General features: G+C 40.6%; 1 protein-coding gene across 5 annotated transcripts in view; it reads right to left on the bottom strand.

Moving 5' to 3' along the window:
- The window catches only part of NELL1 (neural EGFL like 1), a 282121-nt gene that overhangs the window by 254055 nt on the left and 9868 nt on the right, over positions 1 to 18198 (bottom strand). The gene's annotated exons all lie outside the window — the stretch shown is intronic.

Raw genomic sequence — 18198 nt, 5'->3', positions numbered from 1 at the left:
TGTTCCACCACCGCATTTTTTCCATGAAAAAACCCAAATGCCATCTCTGTCAGCATGCCCACTTGTCACTTGGACAAGTTCACAACTGGTCAGCTACTGATTTTCTGATGGATTTTTTGACGGGATGCTGAGCCATTTGTGTCTGCTGCGAGCAGATTAAGTTGCTGTAAATAAGGTGTGCTGCAGGCAGATAAATAGGCTCCTAAATTCTGAGAAATCTCAGGCACTGCCTCTCCCAACACAATTCACCAAGCTCCAATTTCAGTTTTTACCACTGACTCGGTTTCCACCTCTCCATCATACATCACAGGGAACCTGTCCTTGCACAGTGTAAGGCAGAGATGTATTATTGCTAATAATGCTCTACGGCTGCGCTCCTGCCTGAGAAATAAATACAAGACACGCTTGCAATCCGCTGCTGTTCCAGGGATTTCTCAGTTTAAACAAGTAGAGTGTGACAGCTCATACAATATTTATTAAACCACAACCTGACCAGGCAGATTCAGAAACATTTCAGTCTCGCTAATCCTGCTCATGTCCAAGCAGCATCATTGCCTTCTCATATTTCATCTTCAAAGGTTCAAATGCATCGTCTCCTCCACATTCATTTTTACCTCATCCTTTCATTTGCCATACATCATCACTACCAAAGACAATTAACAACAGAAAGGGAGAAATCAGGGCAATTCACCTTCCCACCCCTCGCCATGTCTCTCTCATGCTGGGCCTTTGTCACACGTTTGCAAGACCTGAGCCACTTGTGGTTTCTGGATGTCACAACCAATTAGAAACCCTGTGTGCATCCTTTCCAAAGGTTTACTTTGGAGCCAAAAAATGCCAGCAAAAATTCTCAGCTGGCAAAAAAACCATATAACTCTGCTGAATCCTGAGAATACGGCCCAGCAAGCATGATGTAACACACAAAGGAGTGATGAGATTTACAATTCAGAATTTCACTGCAGGATAAAAAAAGAAAAAAAAAAACACCCAAACTAAAAAGGACCCCATTGTGTCATTAAATGAGGCTTTGCAGGCTTTCTGCAAAGGAGGAGAGGTTGGCTTGAAAAACAACCTAAAATCTCAGACACACAACTACTGAAGGAATGCCATGGACTGAAACCAAACTCCAAGGAAAAACTATTCAAGCATGTTTTGTAATTGGGTGTCTCAATTTTTCCTGTACAGCTTAAGACCCTCCAAATGAGTTTACACACTCAGAATCCATAATACACCTGCACTCTGAAAGGCTCATCTCTGAAAAATACTGCAGATAAGACATCAAAAATCACTTAGTCATCATTTAAAAATCTTTCCCAGAGGCTTAAATTACCCTGATAAATAAATACAGTCCCCACTTTACCGCAACAAACTATTTGTCTGTCCAACACGACTTTTATCATAGCAGAGGGTAAAGCTTCAAAGAACAGAAATTGTTTCCCCTGCCATCATATAGTGGAATGGAAGAATAAACAATCCAGCACAGAAGACTAGATTTTGTCTTTATCTATTAGATTTTGTTATCTGTATCGTTATCTTCACCTAGCAGATGTTATTACTGGTCATAAATACTGTGTAGTTTCCTTTTACAAAGCTGATACAGGAGACACAAAACTGTGTATCTCATACACCCATAAATTCACCAATACCCAGTTTGCTATCTACAGAGACAGACAATCCACTGGTACTAAGTTCCAAGTAAGACAGATACAATGTTCAAAACTTGACAGATGAAGATAATTATCACCGTTTGAAGGTTAAAAACCTTCATATCTGACAATTTTTTTCTTAAAGTTGTCACAATTACCAGAAATAAAATATGACTTAACTAAGCTTTCAAAAATTCTTTCACATGAAAGCATAGGCAGTGCTGTCAGTGGAACACATATGTTAAAACTTCAGTCAAACCCTGCAATGTACAACGTTTCTTCATTATAGGAAGGCCCAGATATAAAGCCACATCCCACCATCTATCCATCAAATTTTATACAAATATCAAACTTCTATAAATTTTATTTCTATGTTTATCAAATTTTATACAAAAATATAGGGTTCCTTGGTCAGAATCAGGAATGGTTAATCAACACAGTCCATACTTCAGTTAGAAACATACTTTGAAATATTGTGCCATACTCTAACATACTCAATGTGACTTCATAGTCACAACTACACCAAAACCACATGCAACACTGATATTGGTTCTCTGTTGATTAAAAGCAGTAAGATCCAAAGTTCTGAAATTCCAGAGTGTTGGGTTCAAACTGCTAGATAACACAATTCATATAGTGCTTTGCAACACTGCGCTAGTATAATTGGCACTAAGGAAGTTATATAACCAGGCTTTTAGAAATTAACACACTTCCAAGTACAGTGCTATTTTATTTTGAGTAGTTCCGCCCATTACCAGTGGCTTGGAACATCCCTACTGCAAGCCAGGTGAAAAATTTACTTGCAGATGCAGAAGTGTCTACAGAAATGCCACTTCTCATAACCCAACATCAAGAGGACTTTCCCACCAATTCTGTGGCAAGATGGCAAATGGAACCCAAGAGCCTGCAAATGGATCTGTAAGCTGGGAAGCCCACCAAGGCTGTGGGGGGATACCAGAGGGCACAGGACAGGGGTGCTGAGCACAAACCTGGGCTTCCAGCCTGGGACCCAAATGCTGGGAAAGAACCATTGCTCAAGAGGCCTGTTGAGGACACGGCCCAGCCAACACAGCTCCTGTCCCCAGGGGACACCTCCCACACTGCACCTCTCTAGCAGTGTCCCTCCTCACACCACACAATCCCTGGGAACATCATCTCTTTTGTGTTTTGCTTGATTTCTGCAGAAAATACCATACAAATGGACTGGGAGTACGATCCATTTAGAATAAGAGCTTTCTATTTTCAGGTTGATTTTCACACTTCAAAAAAAAAAAAAAAGAAAAAGAAAAATTGAGAATACATACACCCCCTCACCACAGGTGCCTGAAAGGTAAAATACTTTTTATGCTCTTGATAAAAATAACTGTCTGCTTGTAATGAAATGTCGTATTTCCTACATTATATAGAACAATATAGGTTTATACAGCAATCTTCACTGAAACATCGCTTCATGCTTGAATGATAATGCAATCTCAGCAAAATAAATAAACACAGATATGACTTTCATATGTCCTTCTATGTGATTATATTTTCCTAATTTGAAATACTGACTGTCTGGCGAGTTTTTTAAGACATACCAGAGTGTTTCTAAAATTAAGCAAGGAAAGAAAGCAAGCATACTCAGTTATTTGAAAGTCCAAGAGACACAAATCATCTCAGAGCATCAAGCAGAAGCAACTTTCTACCTTCAGCAAAACAGAAAAGCACAAGACACACCTATGTCAGAGGGAGCGTATTTGTTGCTTGATTTAAATTCCTTTTTTTTAAGATGCATAGAATAGAATCAACCAGGTTGGAAAAGACCTCCAAGATCATCAAGTCCAATCCTTGATCCAACCCCACTGTGGTTCTGAGACCATGGCACTAAGTGCCACATCCAGTTGCATTTTAGAAACCTTCAGGCAAGGTGAATCCACTCCCTCCCTGGGCAGCCCATTGCAATGTCTGATCACTCTCTCTGTAAAAAATTTCTTCCTAATATCCAACTTAAACCTCCCCTGGCAGAGCTTAAGACCTCTTGTCTCACTGATCGCTGCCTGGGAGAAGAGACCAACCCCCACCTGGCTACACCCTCCTGTCAGGGAGTTGTAGAGAGTGATGAGGTCTCCCCTGAGCCTCCTCTTCTCCAGGCTGAACAACCCCAGCTCCCTCAGCCTCTCCTCACAGGACTTGTGCTCAAGTCCCTTCACCAGCCTCGTTGTTCTTCTCTGGACCTGCTCCAGCCCCTCAACACCCCTCCTGAATGTCTAAGGAAGAAGTGCCAAATGCAAACCAACAGTGCAGGACAACCTACCATATCCATTTAGTCACTACCATCCCACATTTCCTTGCCTGGCACCATCTCCCCCACCCCCAGGGATGCCACTTTGCCTTCTCCTGGATGCCTTGTCCCAGGTGAGCTCATTCAGCCCCTGATTAGCACAGCCCTACCAAGCCAAAAAGAGCTACAAGAGGAAGCAGCTCCCAGGGCTACACTCACGCAGGGCTCAGCGCCTGCAGCACAACCCTGGCCAGACTCTGCAGAGAAGAGCTCGGCCCCCTGCCCAGCTGCAGCTCCTACAGCCCCGGCCACCTGGAGCAATTTTACCCACAACTGCGACCGCTCACAATACTCACTCAGCACCTTCAAAATAAATCTCAAATTTTTATTTCAGCATAGGTGTGTTTTAACTTCAGCATGAAACCAGTCCAAATGAAAGGCAACACTGCTCTGGGGCCAACAAGGTCAGGCCAAGCCTTACCTGTACATTTCATACTCATGGGGTATTTTGGTACACACTAACCCTCCATCCAAATGGAATTAGGTGTAATAACTCAGGATTACCATCAGTCCTTACCCAACCTGATTTAGGCCCTCAAGTCACATCTTCCTGTGGGGATTCAATGCACTATCCATCACCAGCTCCAGCAACTAAAAATTAAAACCTCAGGCTTCTGCAGTTTGTAACCCAGAACACTTTAGAGGCCCCGAATAAGAAAGTGGGAGAAGCTGGGAGTCAGCTCCGTTAGAAACTGTAAGAAAACTGCCACCACACAGAAGCAGGCAAAATGAGCTGGAGAAAGAAAAGAAGGCAAAGGTCTTGCCAAACTTACTTTTACAACAATGGTACAAAGGGAAATACGTGACCATTTGGGCTGGAATTTTAAGCGATGAAAGACATGTACCAGTTGTTAAAAGCTGAATCCCAGTCCATCCAGGAAATATTTTTTCTATAATAGATGCCCCCATTAGAGGAAAAATACTAAAATTTCATTCAGAATCAACTCATTTTCTAAAGCTACATATACATTTTTATCAGTCACTAGCCTGCTTGAATACTTTTTACTTCCTTTGGCAGAAAATATACTGCAGAACACATTGCTTTATTGGTAACTTCAATCATTTTAAAGCTATTTGCTTCAACACGCTTTCAGGAGAGCCTTCGAACAGTCACTCTGGACAAGCAAGTAGAAATTAACTCTGCAACAACAGACAATCTGGATTCAAGCTACAGCAATTAAAGAACTGAATATTACATCCAATTGGCTTTTACTTTGCTATGGGCAAAATCCAGTAAAACCAAAATCTATACTTAAAAAGCAAAACAAACAAACAAACAAAAAAAATCACGCCAGAGCCCCACTTTTTTTAAGTCATCAGCTTTTCAAAAATGAAACCAAGATTAGGAGGAGGATCCAACACTAGCAACTCTGAGTGTAGACAGTTCCTAACACAAAACAGAAACGCGAAAGCCTTCTTGTCCACTGCAGGCAGGTGCTTCCTCAAAGTCTATGAGTTCAAGTGAGATCCAGTGCATTGCCTCCTTTTCTGCACATTGGTCCCACAAAACATCTTCAGAAGAACTGGTTAAAAAAAAAAAACAGCCCAAAACACTACTGGTGACAGGTGACCACTCCCACTCTTTCCTACTCTTCTAAGAGCACACCTCAGTCCACACAAGTCACTAACAGATCCAAAAGTCCCCAAAAGGATGCTAACACTAACAATGGGGATCTTCTCCAAAAAGAATCATTTCCCTGTTTGGCAGTGAAATGCTTCAGTGTCCCTCCCCACCTAGCAAGGGCAAAATGTAGTTACCTGCAGACACCACTAGTTTTTTATTTTAAGCTGTGGGGACAACATTCACATAAATTTCTCCTTATATGCAAACAAAATAAAAGACTTTGTAACATGCTCCTGTCCCAGGAACGGGCACAGAGCCATGAATATCCCTCAGAGCACTTTGGGAGCTCAATCAGCACTAAGGCTTGAGACAGCCCACTGTGCTGCAGAGATCCACTTGCCTACACTGCTTCCACACCAGGATGGGTTTTACCAAGTTGTGGGGTACTGCCAAGGGAAAATAAATGCAAATTTACGTTAAGATGCTGGGCTGGCACTGTGTTGCTCTCTGGGGCCCCTGCACTGGAACAGTTGGGACCAGGACCACCTGTCCTCCCTGCCAGCAACCCGGAGAGAGGGGTCAGAAAACAGCTCACCCTTCTCTTAAAAACTATGCTACCAGGCAGGACCAAAGAGGGCATGATGTTTTCTCTCAAGCACATCACTGCTTCTATGTATTCTCACCGGCATGAAAAGACACTGTAAATGTTTTTGCCTTGCTAGATCCACTCAGAGTCAGTAACAAACAGTATGAAATCATGTTCAACAGCACAGCTTTCTAAATTATGATTATTCATAGTAAATCACTTTTTACGTTTTGCTCCAAACACTGTTTCTCAGGAATAAGATCCGTCTGCAGTGAAATGCTTGGTGATTTTAATATGCAAGCCTCCTACAGAGATGATGTCTCATTTTAATTATTGTTTCGGTTTAATGGGTTTTCATTAAATTAGAGGATGGAGCAATTACCAGGGTGAACAGCTAATGTCACAAAGGTAAGTTCCCATGACTATACAGCAAAAGCAGTTCCACTACAGAAGTGTAATTCAATGGAAATTCTCCTTTTGCATGATGCAAAACTACTCTGGCTATACATGCTCATATATTGCTGTCATTTTGATACACATTTGGAAACTCGTTTCCAAATAGGTCTCTCCCAACAACATTAATCTAGCATTTAAAATATTACGTATTCATATTTTGTAATATATATATATATTTTTTAATCCTTTCAGGAAGCTATTACAAACCCAATCCTAAAACTCCAGATGCTGGGGCAGGAGAACTTTAGGCCACTAAAGAAATCAAGCAGAACACTTATCAAATCACAGTTGCTCCTCAACCAATAATTTAGCTAATGTCAGACTCTTCACTTCTTGAAAACTGGCTTGACTTGAGCACCAGCTAGAGTGACCACACTCATGCTAATTAAGTAGTTGTCAGAGAGTCTAAGTCCTTTGTTTGCTTTATCAGCATTTCAAACTGAATTCTGGAAATTGAGAACTCTGGAACAAACAGAGCAGCAGACACGGCACAAGACTTGGAAATGAATACATGCCAAAAGAGAAGGCAGCCACCTCTGCTTCTCCAGCCAGCAAAAGGTGCCTAAGTGGCAGAGAAACCATGGTGGCAGAAAGCCTACATCAGAAAAATTCATACAGGTTTCCTACCTCCAGGGCCCTTTCTTGTGTTTTCCACCCACCTGGACAAAATGACCAAGGAAAGCGCTGGAGGGATCCCTCTAGCAGCAGAAGGATGAGCAGCAGCCCTGGGTACATGCACAGCACAGCGACTGACTCTGCCAATCAAACCATTTGGCCATTATGGAGCAAAGTCAGAAAACTGCAGTAAGCCAAATGGCTTTGGAACAACCTTCCTGGAGAGCTCAACAGTGATTGCCTTGCTAAGGCTGCACATCACCTGTTACTGAAGGAAGCCACTTGAACTTTTTCCAAATATTTTAAGCAGCAGCTGAGCTCATCTTCTCAAGTAGGTTCTGTTGTTTCCTCAAAGGATTCATACTGAAATCAAGACTATTTACAAGTGGTTGATCCCTTAAATTAAATGCTTCGTTGAAATGCTCCAGGAGTTCACTATCACTAAAAGCACATAATCTGTTCTTAAATCATGTGAGTTAATCAAATTACATGTGTTGTTAGTTAATTAGTTCAGGAGTCACTGATTATATCATCTTTTCCACTGTTTACCTACATTAGATAAGGTATCACATCACTGTGCCTATGAAGACTGCTGTTTGCAGATTTGGAAAATAAAAACATTTTAACAGAAAGAACATGGACTACACCAGCAACGCTTTGAATAGGGCCAGTGGCAACGTACACAACATTGGGAAAAAGCATTTCTAAGAATCATTCCCAATCTATTACCTGTTTTTCAGGAGTACTGTCCACTTCAGGGATCTATTTCAAGGGTATATTAAATGCTAATGTCAGAGGGAATAATGAGCCCCTCAAAAATACGGCTCCACGCAAAAGCAAGCGAAACAATTTCTTTCCTCCCCTTCTACAAAACATTTTCAGGTATGCTCTATGTCACAGACACAAAAAAAAAATTAGAAATAGCTTTTAAAAAATTATAATATATACTGAGCTTGACAAAACATGTTCTTCAGCTGCATTTGTTTAAAGGAGACTTAAGATGGTAGCAGAAGGTTACTTAGAACAAAAAATCAGACACAGAAGCTACGCTTTACCACTAAGTGTAAGTTTGGACTTGTTTCCTCCCACTATAACTCTAAGTCTGTTTGTAATCTAGAAATAAAATATAAGCTTTTTCAACAGAGCATGCAGAGAGACTGATCCATTTATATTCTTAGGCAATATGTAATAATTCTGATTTCTCATTTAGCATTCTTCCTTCTTCCAGGTAATAATACTGCTCATACTTTATGGCAACAGTATTAAAAATAAATATTAATCACAAGTACTTCTAAAGTGATGTAGAAATCCTAAGCTCAACATTAATATGACAGATAGAGTAAACAAGTAATCCATTTCAAAGAAATTTTAAGTACCAGATCACACTGAAGCAGGAGAGAAGCTGAATTCCTAAATTACTTTGACTCTGTTGAAAATCCCAGTCCAACTTCAGCAAGGACATAGAAATCAGAATCTGCCTCTCTGGTGAAAACCTGGATTCTTGAGTGTGTAAATCAAAATACTATTTAAATAGTTCATTAACAGGGAAGTTTCAGCAAAACAGAAATCTTTGACTCGCTTTCTTCACTTGCAGAGAGAGGTTACTACGCCTAATGCAGCTCACAGAGCTGGCTACACCTGCACAAAGGTTTTAATTTCCAGTCATTTCATCACATGAATAATCCAACTAAAGGCAATGAAATTATCCATAAAGTCCAAAGTAAGCATATGCTGAAGTGCTCTCTTGGTTCAAAAACTCCCAATGACTTGACAGTCTAAATAATTTTTTAATTACTTTCAAAGCATTTAGTTCATGTATTACTAAAATCCTTTTTTTTTTAATTCTCTATATATGATTTATATAAGCATTAAACAATACATGTTTCATGAACTAATTCTCCCTTCTGTTTTCTTTCCCTGAGGAGAAAAATCACTTCCATGTTATTGCTAAAGCAAATTAAATCCTGGGTGTCTGTTTTATTTATTAACTGCATGATAATAGCATGAGGCATAATACATTTGTCAGAGCCCTTCTCTATTGAAGTATAATTTCTGCTGTCAACCTCTTTATGTTTATATTCAATATTCCAGTTGTCTTTGTTTCTTGGAACACACATAAGCACACATTTATATTTTCTCCCAAAATAAGTATAAATGCTATTGGTGAAGTGTTTCTCAACACCCCCCAACAAAGACCCATAAATACAGCTAACATTAGTCATTATCCACAAGTTTTGTATTAATTATTTGAGATACTTAAGAATTTTTTTTTAAGTGTCACAATAATAACTTTTATTTTTGTACACCATAATTATGATTTGGAGCATTGCTTTTCTTATTTCGCCCAAGCATACCACAACTCATGAATAAAATATGACAACTTTGATAGCATCCATTGCTGTGGGTTCATCCGTAACAGCAAACGTGCTTCGGGTACTAAGAGCTCCCCTTTTCTCCATAAGCCTTTGTTTCTGAAAATAAGATTTATTTAAATAGAACTGCCACATGTGTCCCCCCCTTTTTTGCATTTCTTGCTGTTAGCAGTAACACCAGCAATAATGTTTACTTTCTTTTTTAATGGCTGCATTTTGAAACAATTAGGATGGCATGAAGCTAGAAATATCCCACCTGAAAGCTGGTACTCGCAAGACATCAAAAAACATTAAAAGTAGTGCCAGCATCAGAGAAAAAAAGCTAAAGCAGGGGGCATGACTTAAATATGTGGGCAATAGTATTATAAAAGAGAGATTATTTTTTTCTGGCTTCATAATTAGTTACAGTGAAGTAAACCTAAATTACTTTGCCCACTTCCCCAACAAGATTACTGTAACTAATACTGCAGAGTCCTCCTACCACAACTTGTCAGCAGACTCCCTTAAAAGGAAGACTTGGGGTAAGTGCAGTACATGGTTTCCAAATCACCAGCATTTACCAAATTATTCTATAAATATCATGCTTTAAGGCTGTGCTACTTTATTTTCCAAACAACACGATGAACATCCATAGAGACCTCCACAGACCAAGAAAAATCACGACACATAAACACACAAACCCCACTCTCCTCCCACACATCTTGGCTTTGTTATTTTCCCCAGTCCCCAAGAAGAGGCTTTAAAATTTCAACATTGTTATTCACAATGAGCTGAAGTGGAGAGAGAGAAGCAGAGGAAAGTCTGAATGCCATCTGTAGACAGTCTTTCATTATAGAAGCAATGAGTATTTAAACTACAAGATCCAGTTTTATACATGTTTTGCTCTCAGAATATCTTTGCTCTGTTCCAGTTTACAAAAGATTTTTTAAAAATTAAAAGAACAAGTAAAAGAAGGAGGCTACACAACGCAGAAATACGCTTTACAACACAAATTTAACTGTTTTAGAAGTTAGTATCCCACTGATGCCAAATGGAAAACTCACAGCTTCAGAGGGAGGAGTCACCCACATGTGCAAGGGAAAGACGGACTCCCTAAAATAATCCCTGCAGCTGTAGTGATTCTATACTATTTTTCCTATTTATAGCACAGGGGACCCACAGCAAACTCAGCTGTAACTCTGTAAGAAATGTTACCACAAAGGACATAGGATGAAGGACAGAAAAACTGCAATGAGACATTTTTAAGAAGCAAAAGCAGTTCTGAGCTATAGTACTTATTGCTCCAAAATACTGATTCACAGATCCCTCTTGTCAGAATTACAGAACTTTGCTGGTTTAGCAGGTATGCAGCCTACACAACGAAGGATTTTGCTCAATGTTATAGTGGACATCAGGTGCCAAAACCAATTTTTTTGTCCATTCCATTTAAAAAAGAGAAAATCTAATGTTCTGTACTGTTATCACTGAAAAGGCCACAAAAGGCAGGGCAATCACATGACATAATGCCATAAACCAGCACAGTATGACATGAATTCTTCATACCACTTATGTGGCGAAAATGAAAAATAAGAGAAAAAATGTCCCCCTTTTTTCATTTCTACACCCACACTGCAGGTGGTAGGACTAATCTAGAGTTTGGCATAGAAGAAATAGGTTGAGGTCTCAAGTAGCATCTAATTTTTATTCTTGACAGATAGTTCAAGACAGCAGGGGTTTCACCACAGGAAATGGTCCATCCCTGCCTCTTGCATTAGGTCTGGTTATACCTGCCTATGTGTACTTTTTAAAGGTACAAAATCTTTAAAAAAAAAATCATTTCATGTGTTTAAATTTGCGTGATAGTAATTTCAAATTACTTCCTTTTAGGTAAAAGATTTGCTCTGTTTAGAAGTAATGTCATTAAGTAGGCCAAGTGTAAATGCTCTTCTCAAATGGATATTAATGTATTTCTACTAAAATTGGTTTAAGAATTAAGAAATTGCTCTTGGGGTCAAAATGCACCATAATGGACCATCCTGTTCCATTGCCTACAGTGAGAGTCCAATTCTTGAGCATTGCTTTTCCCTTCTCCTATTGTTTAAGCAGTTTTAACTCAGCAGTGCCCACTAATGCTCCAATTCTGCTCTCTTTTAACCCAGACCTGCAATATCAGGTGCAGGGACTTGCCCTGAGCTTGGGCAGGATTCTCTACTCAGGGACACTTGGAGGGATTTGCCTCAAGGCAGCACAACTCAGGTACTGACTTTGTTATAGAACAATATTCTTACTCTAGTTTAATACTTGTTTACTAAACAAGTAGTTAATAAAACCTGATTACATGCAGTATGAAATGACTTAAGAGTATCTGTTTGCCAAAATCTCTGCAGGAAAAGACCATTTTTGTTGTATTTCTGTTTTGATGAAGATACAAGAAACTCAGACTGTTATTCTTACTTTGATCTAAGTTGAACTACAATCATTGTAAGGACCTAGATGCTCACATGGTGTGGAACACAACACCTACCAGCAGTATCAGAAACTAATTCCTACATGCCCCTCTCAGCCCACTGAAGAGCAGAGAACTTTCTTTTCTTTCTGCTTTCCTTTCTGCTTCTCTTCACGACAGGACTTTGTCAACAGGCTGCCAGAAGCATTCAAGGCTTTTAGCATACTACAAAAGTACTGAAGTGCTTATCCCACTTCCCCTCTGTACTTACACTCATGGCAAATGGAGATAGACAAGTAGCACAATTATTGTCTCCCAGGAAAGCAAAAATAACTGTCAAGGACAGAGGCAATGTGTGCTCAGAATTCTTTCCTAATCATTACAGACATGATGGGAAATCCAAAAAATGTCAAGTAAGAGAAGGCAGCATGACAGCATTCAGGATGGGGGAAAAAAGAAGGAAAGTAGAAATTGGTCACTGTTGTTTAATGTGACTATCATTCTATTTTAGTCTACACTTACTTGGAAGGAGGGGTAGGGGTGTTTTAAACAAGAGAATATAGAGCAAGAAACTCTGCAATTATTTACAAGTAATACCTTCATATCAACATGCTGGATATATTTTACTCCTAAACAGGTTTCTAACATAATTGAAACATTAAACAAGAAACAGCCAAGATAGGATGGGTATATATGAGTATTTTAAAAACTACGTCTGGGAACTGACAAAGTTAACAGTAGTTTATGTATCTTCAAAGCCTCAAAGCATTGTTTAATAATTATGTCTCAGGTGATCTTTAATCTTCTCCATTGAAGATGATTCACCTCATTCATCCCCTCCTACTTCATTGTATTTAATTTCAGATCATTTCTCTGTTCTGAAAGTGGTCAGTTTCGCAAAGAAAAAAACCCACACTGAAGACTTTTTCATTGCAAAAGAAAATTACATTGTGTATACAAAACACATTAAAACATTAGCTATATTAAAAGTATATATAATTTATAAGTTAGGCACTTGTTACAATTCAAGTATCACAGAGACTCAACCCTCTGGGGATGCATATTCCAAAACCTTTCTTAATTACAGGATCACACACCTCTTTCCAGAGGGCTCCTTTCTCACAATCAGTCCACAAAGGGAAGAACAAAACTATTTAACAAATCTTAAGTTTTGCTTTATTTTTATTGTTCAAGGCTCACCTTGAACAGTAAATCTGCCGTAGTCAAATCCTTCTCTGAAGGCAGAACACACCATGATCAAGTTAATTATTGCAGCGTAGTATTCGAGTCCTCTACAAGTATTAATGAATTCTTCACACCATGATTGTTGGAGGAAAGGGCATTAGTACCTCAACTTTACAGGTGAACAACCAAAGCACAGCAAAATGAAGGTTCTAAATGGCTAATAAAAAAAAAAAAACAAACCACATTATCCAAGTTTCATCCTCCAAAAACATTTGTTAAATATTAGCACATACCACGGGTACTTCACGGCAATACGAAATCTGAACTTTCTGTGCTTTTCCCTATCATACTGCCCTGGTGCTGCCTCTACCATAAGCAAACCTTTACCCAGTCCTACTCTCCTAGTCCAAGACTGCAGTCCTTGGGTTTTCCACCCAGGCCACAGCCCTTTGCCTCTCTCTTCATGCTGCTTCTCCCAGCTGCTGTCCACAGCTCCCCTTACTGTGCTCTCCATCCCTGCACCTCACTCCCCCCCAGGTCAGAGTCCTCGTACCATCCCTGTCACAGCTTCCCTGTCTGGCCATCACCTGTCTCCTTCTTGGCCTCCAGCTCCTCAACACAGCTTTTTCTCTCCTCTCCCCTCCACATGCCCATCTGAGGCCATTTTCTTGCCCTACCTGTCACAGTTCATCTCATCCAGCTGCTTCCACACCCTTGCCCAGCATCAGCCCAAGTCACTGCCTGGCTCCCAGGGGAGACCACTCATCATTGTCACACACTCAGTCCTTGCCCCTAAACTTCCAGCCTTATTTCCCTCTCATTTCCAGCTTCTATAGAGGTCTGGGAACGATGGCAGGAAATCAGGACAAGCACTCCAGATCCCAAAAAGACGTCAAGACCTGCTGATGGACACAAGCCCAGAAACCACCTCCGTCAGGGAAGCCACAGTTTCCTCCATCCTCCTGGGTGCAGCCAGCCCAGCTGTTGGGATCCTATTTAAACTTTTATTTTAGGAGTGCTGACAAAGGGCTAACAGCTCTGAGAGAACTCTGTGGCAACACTCTAGGATGGTGGGCAGCTGCCACACCTCCTAAGGGCCAGCCTGGAGCTTGGAAAAGCAGGGGGACATTCAAGGGATGAGCACAGAGGGCAGATGAGCATCCCGCTCTCCAAGGGATGGGATGGGCCCTATCTCTCACAATTCCACAAATTTCCATTGCAAGCACAATCACACACGATGGCCTGGCCCCTGCCATCTCCGTGCTGCCAACACTGAGGTGAGCAGAGCTGCCTGTGGCTGCCTTTGGAGCCACTAAGCCCTGAAAGCAGATCAGGTTTTAGTAAACCACCAATTCTACCATGTCCTGGTGAGAGTGGGATCTCAGTGGAAAGAGAAGGAGAACGGACAAAACTTAGGACCGAGGAAGCAGCAACACCTGAATGTTGCAACACAACAGGGGCGAGAGGCTGACCCACATCTCAGATGCTGATGCTGTTTTTACCAACACATACAAAGGGTTCTATCTGACAGCAGCTACCTCTTCCTCATAAGCACCCAGAAACCTGGGATAGGCATCCCACAGGCATCATGGGGCAAAACCCCAAATTCACCTGCCCATGTGGGAACCAGAGCAGGCCTACACAGTATGACACAGCACAGGCAAAATACCACCCTCTGACCATTAAAATATAAAATAAAAGCTCACTAGTTCAAGGAGCTTGCAGAGTTTCCACAAAGATAAACCTGTGTATTGTGGTGAGGTGCAGGGCACCTCTGTCAGGGGAGGTGCTGCTGGTTCTGGCCACTTCCCACAGCCCCACCTCAGGGAGCAGCCTGGCTGGCAGCACCTCAGGGAAAGGGTATTTCAGAAGGAACTGTCCCAAAGAATAGGGAGTAGTGGGGCACCGACAGCCTCAGGAGGTGTGCCCCAAAAACTCCAGCATCCCAGCAAGATGGAATATTCAGATACCACCAGGCATGGAGAAACTAGAGCTACTCTCTTCTACAACCACAGAAGGCAGAACTAAGATTTCCAGCAACTCATGTTGTCCCTTCCTAATTTTTTTGCTACTGTAAGGTTTCTGTTCTGTAAAAACGACATTGCTGATACTTAATATTTGCCATAAATATAGCAGGAGAGATCCCACAGAAAGCAATGACTCTTGTGTCATTATCTCATGTAAAGAAGGACTAAAGCCTGAAGTCTAAAATTAAAGTTTATCTCTCCTACTCACTGCAGACCTCCCACCATCCACCCCCAGAAGAGTAATCATATGTTTCTTCCCTGAGCCGTTATCTGCTCCCTCTCATTCAGTCCTGGCTCTTTTTGAAGCTCTGCAGCTCACACACCTTACACATTATGCTGGCACAACTGAGTTTAACACTTGAAGTGGATTACAACCTCAGCCACAGTGCACAGGTCAGTGAGATTCGGGTGAGATGATGTTCACGCACGGATGAACATACGCAGCAGCCTCCTCACCTGGCCTGTGAATTTACTGAGCACAGCTCAGTGCTGAGCTCCTTCCCCAAGCACATCGCAAGTGTATCCTGAAGACTGTCCTACCAGAAGCAGAGCCAGAGTTCCTGATATAAAGGGTATGTGCCCACTTTTGATGACAAGATCAACTTATGCAGTTGTCCTTATCCACCAATCTCAAAGCTTGCCAGCAATCAAAACTCCCTTCAGTTTGGCACTGCAAAACCTGACTTCTAGGACTCAGACTCCTGGAGTGAGGTCTGGAAACACTTCTACTCTCTAAGTGAGGGGAAAAAAGTCAGGATTCATAAAACATTGAAAGAAAACACCAACAGAGAGGGTTGCACTTCATCTAGAAACTCAAGAGTCTTCTGGGAGGCACCTCTACCTGCCTTAGCACTCCAGCTTTGATCTCTCTTTGGCCTGAAGCAGGACAGTCCTTTTGTTTCAGGAACTCAACAAGTTTTACTCTCTTTCTCACAAAAACATTGCCTTTCTCTGTGCTTTAAGATACTTGTTATTCTTTCGCCTTTCCTGTTGGAGGCATGGCTGCACAGAAAAAAACTCAGCAGACACTTGTACAAAGTGGGAATAAGGAGCATGACTGAACCCTGTGCTGCAGGAGCTCCAGGCCAGGTGTTTCTCTTACAAATCTACTGGTTGTTTAATGCAAGTCAAAAAAATGGTCAAGGAAGAAAAGACTATACATCTTTAGACTTTTAACAGTACTTAGTGGTTTCTTTTACTGAGTGCTAAACATAGCATACATAGTAAAAAGACCATTCCTAATTTAAAGGCCAAGTTGAAAAATACTGCCAGATTGCTAGGAAAGGAAACAGCAAAGCCTCAGTAAACTTCTAGAGGGGAACTGTTTTATAAGTAAAGGCTTTAAGTCTCTGTTAGCACAAAAGAGATGTTGTGAGAAGAATTAAAAAGAAAGAGGCATAGCTGACAGGTTGTAAAAGGAATACAATTTTACTTCCCCAATGAGAACTGAGCACAGAACAGAAGTTAGACTGGTTATTAATCACATAATTTAACAGCTAGGCTAAAAATTGGGCTCAGTCTACCTAGAAATAGGATGGCCACTGAAGCACCTCCTCTTGCCTTATTTACCATGAGAATTTTTCTCTACCACTGAACTCAAGATCCTGCCAAATCAGGGTCAAAACAAGCCCTGCTTCCCTGCTATCTGAAACAGAACAGGATGGAGCACTATCAAGGGAGCCATAGCTCCCTGTTTCTTGATGTACTAAAATTTACACTAAAACACCGTTCTGGGATTCTGATCCTGTTCATTTTTTCATGTTTGTAAGATACAAATTTACAGATGTGAGACATATTTACAGATGTGTTTCATTCAATGTTTATAAGATGTTACTGTAACATATTAGGTGAACAATTAACATTTTCAATTTTTTTTTAGGTTTATTTCCCACCCGCCCTCCAAACTGTTTCCTTCAATTCTTTGGACTCCTGGTTGGAGGTGAGGAGATGTGGGTCAGACACCAGGATCTTTGGTGCCCCATTCCCCAAAAGCACTCTAGCCAAGAACCTCCACTCACCCTCCTTTGTCCCTTCATGCCAGAACAACCCACAAAGACATTTTTCCCCACTCCAGTGTTGACAAATTAATAAATTATAAAGTCCCCACAATGTCAGGGATCTTAACAATCAGACTGTTTGCAGAATTGCAATTATGAGTTAGATATCTACATTTCTTCTAATTCACACTGTCAATACTTACACCGCATTTTTTATTTTCTCATCCCCATTTCACAGAGAATGAAACTAAAACATACAAACAATGGAACTGATCAATCGAAAATCTCGTTGAAACACTCTAATAATCGAAGTCCATACCCAATAGGACCGCTCAGTTGACTACACTTAATTATAGGTTTCTATGCTTTTCTGAATTAGGAACAGATTTGCTTGCCCAAAGGCAACCCACATTCTCGATTGGCACTTTGTTTCTACCACACTGTCACATAATTTGCAACAGAATTTAATGCATTTCTTTGCTTGTAGAGCTGCTTCTCACAGAAATCTGAGTTTTGGCTGCTCATATCAATATTATTAAAAAATATCAATATTATTAAAATCAGGATATCAGCTTCTCATCAGGATATCAGCTGCTCATATCAATATTATTAAAAAATATCAATATTATTAAAAAATCAGGATATCAGCTTCGCTGCGATGTGTTGGACTGAAATTGCATCGGACTGAAATTGCAAACTCTCCAGGGAAAAGAATCTATGTTTTCTCTAGGATAAATTAAATCATGACATCACTCCCCAGAAACTCTGTAACAAACAGTGTGTTTGTTTACTTACTGTAAGAGAGCTAACACCACTGATCAAATATGTAATTAAAAATAATAGTTTCCCTTTCTCTTGTGCGTGTCTTCAAATCACCCCACTTCTTCATTTCCCCTTTTCACCTCAATGCAACAGAAAAAATGCTCAAAACTCATAAAGCTTTCTGTTTCAAATAGTTTAATTCACAGAAAAGGAATCTTGTTTAGGCGAACAATCCATATTTTC

Source organism: Pseudopipra pipra, chromosome 6, assembly GCF_036250125.1.
Source record: "Pseudopipra pipra isolate bDixPip1 chromosome 6, bDixPip1.hap1, whole genome shotgun sequence".
Lineage (NCBI taxonomy): Eukaryota > Metazoa > Chordata > Aves > Passeriformes > Pipridae > Pseudopipra > Pseudopipra pipra.
This window is presented reverse-complemented; position numbering and strand designations above follow the sequence as displayed.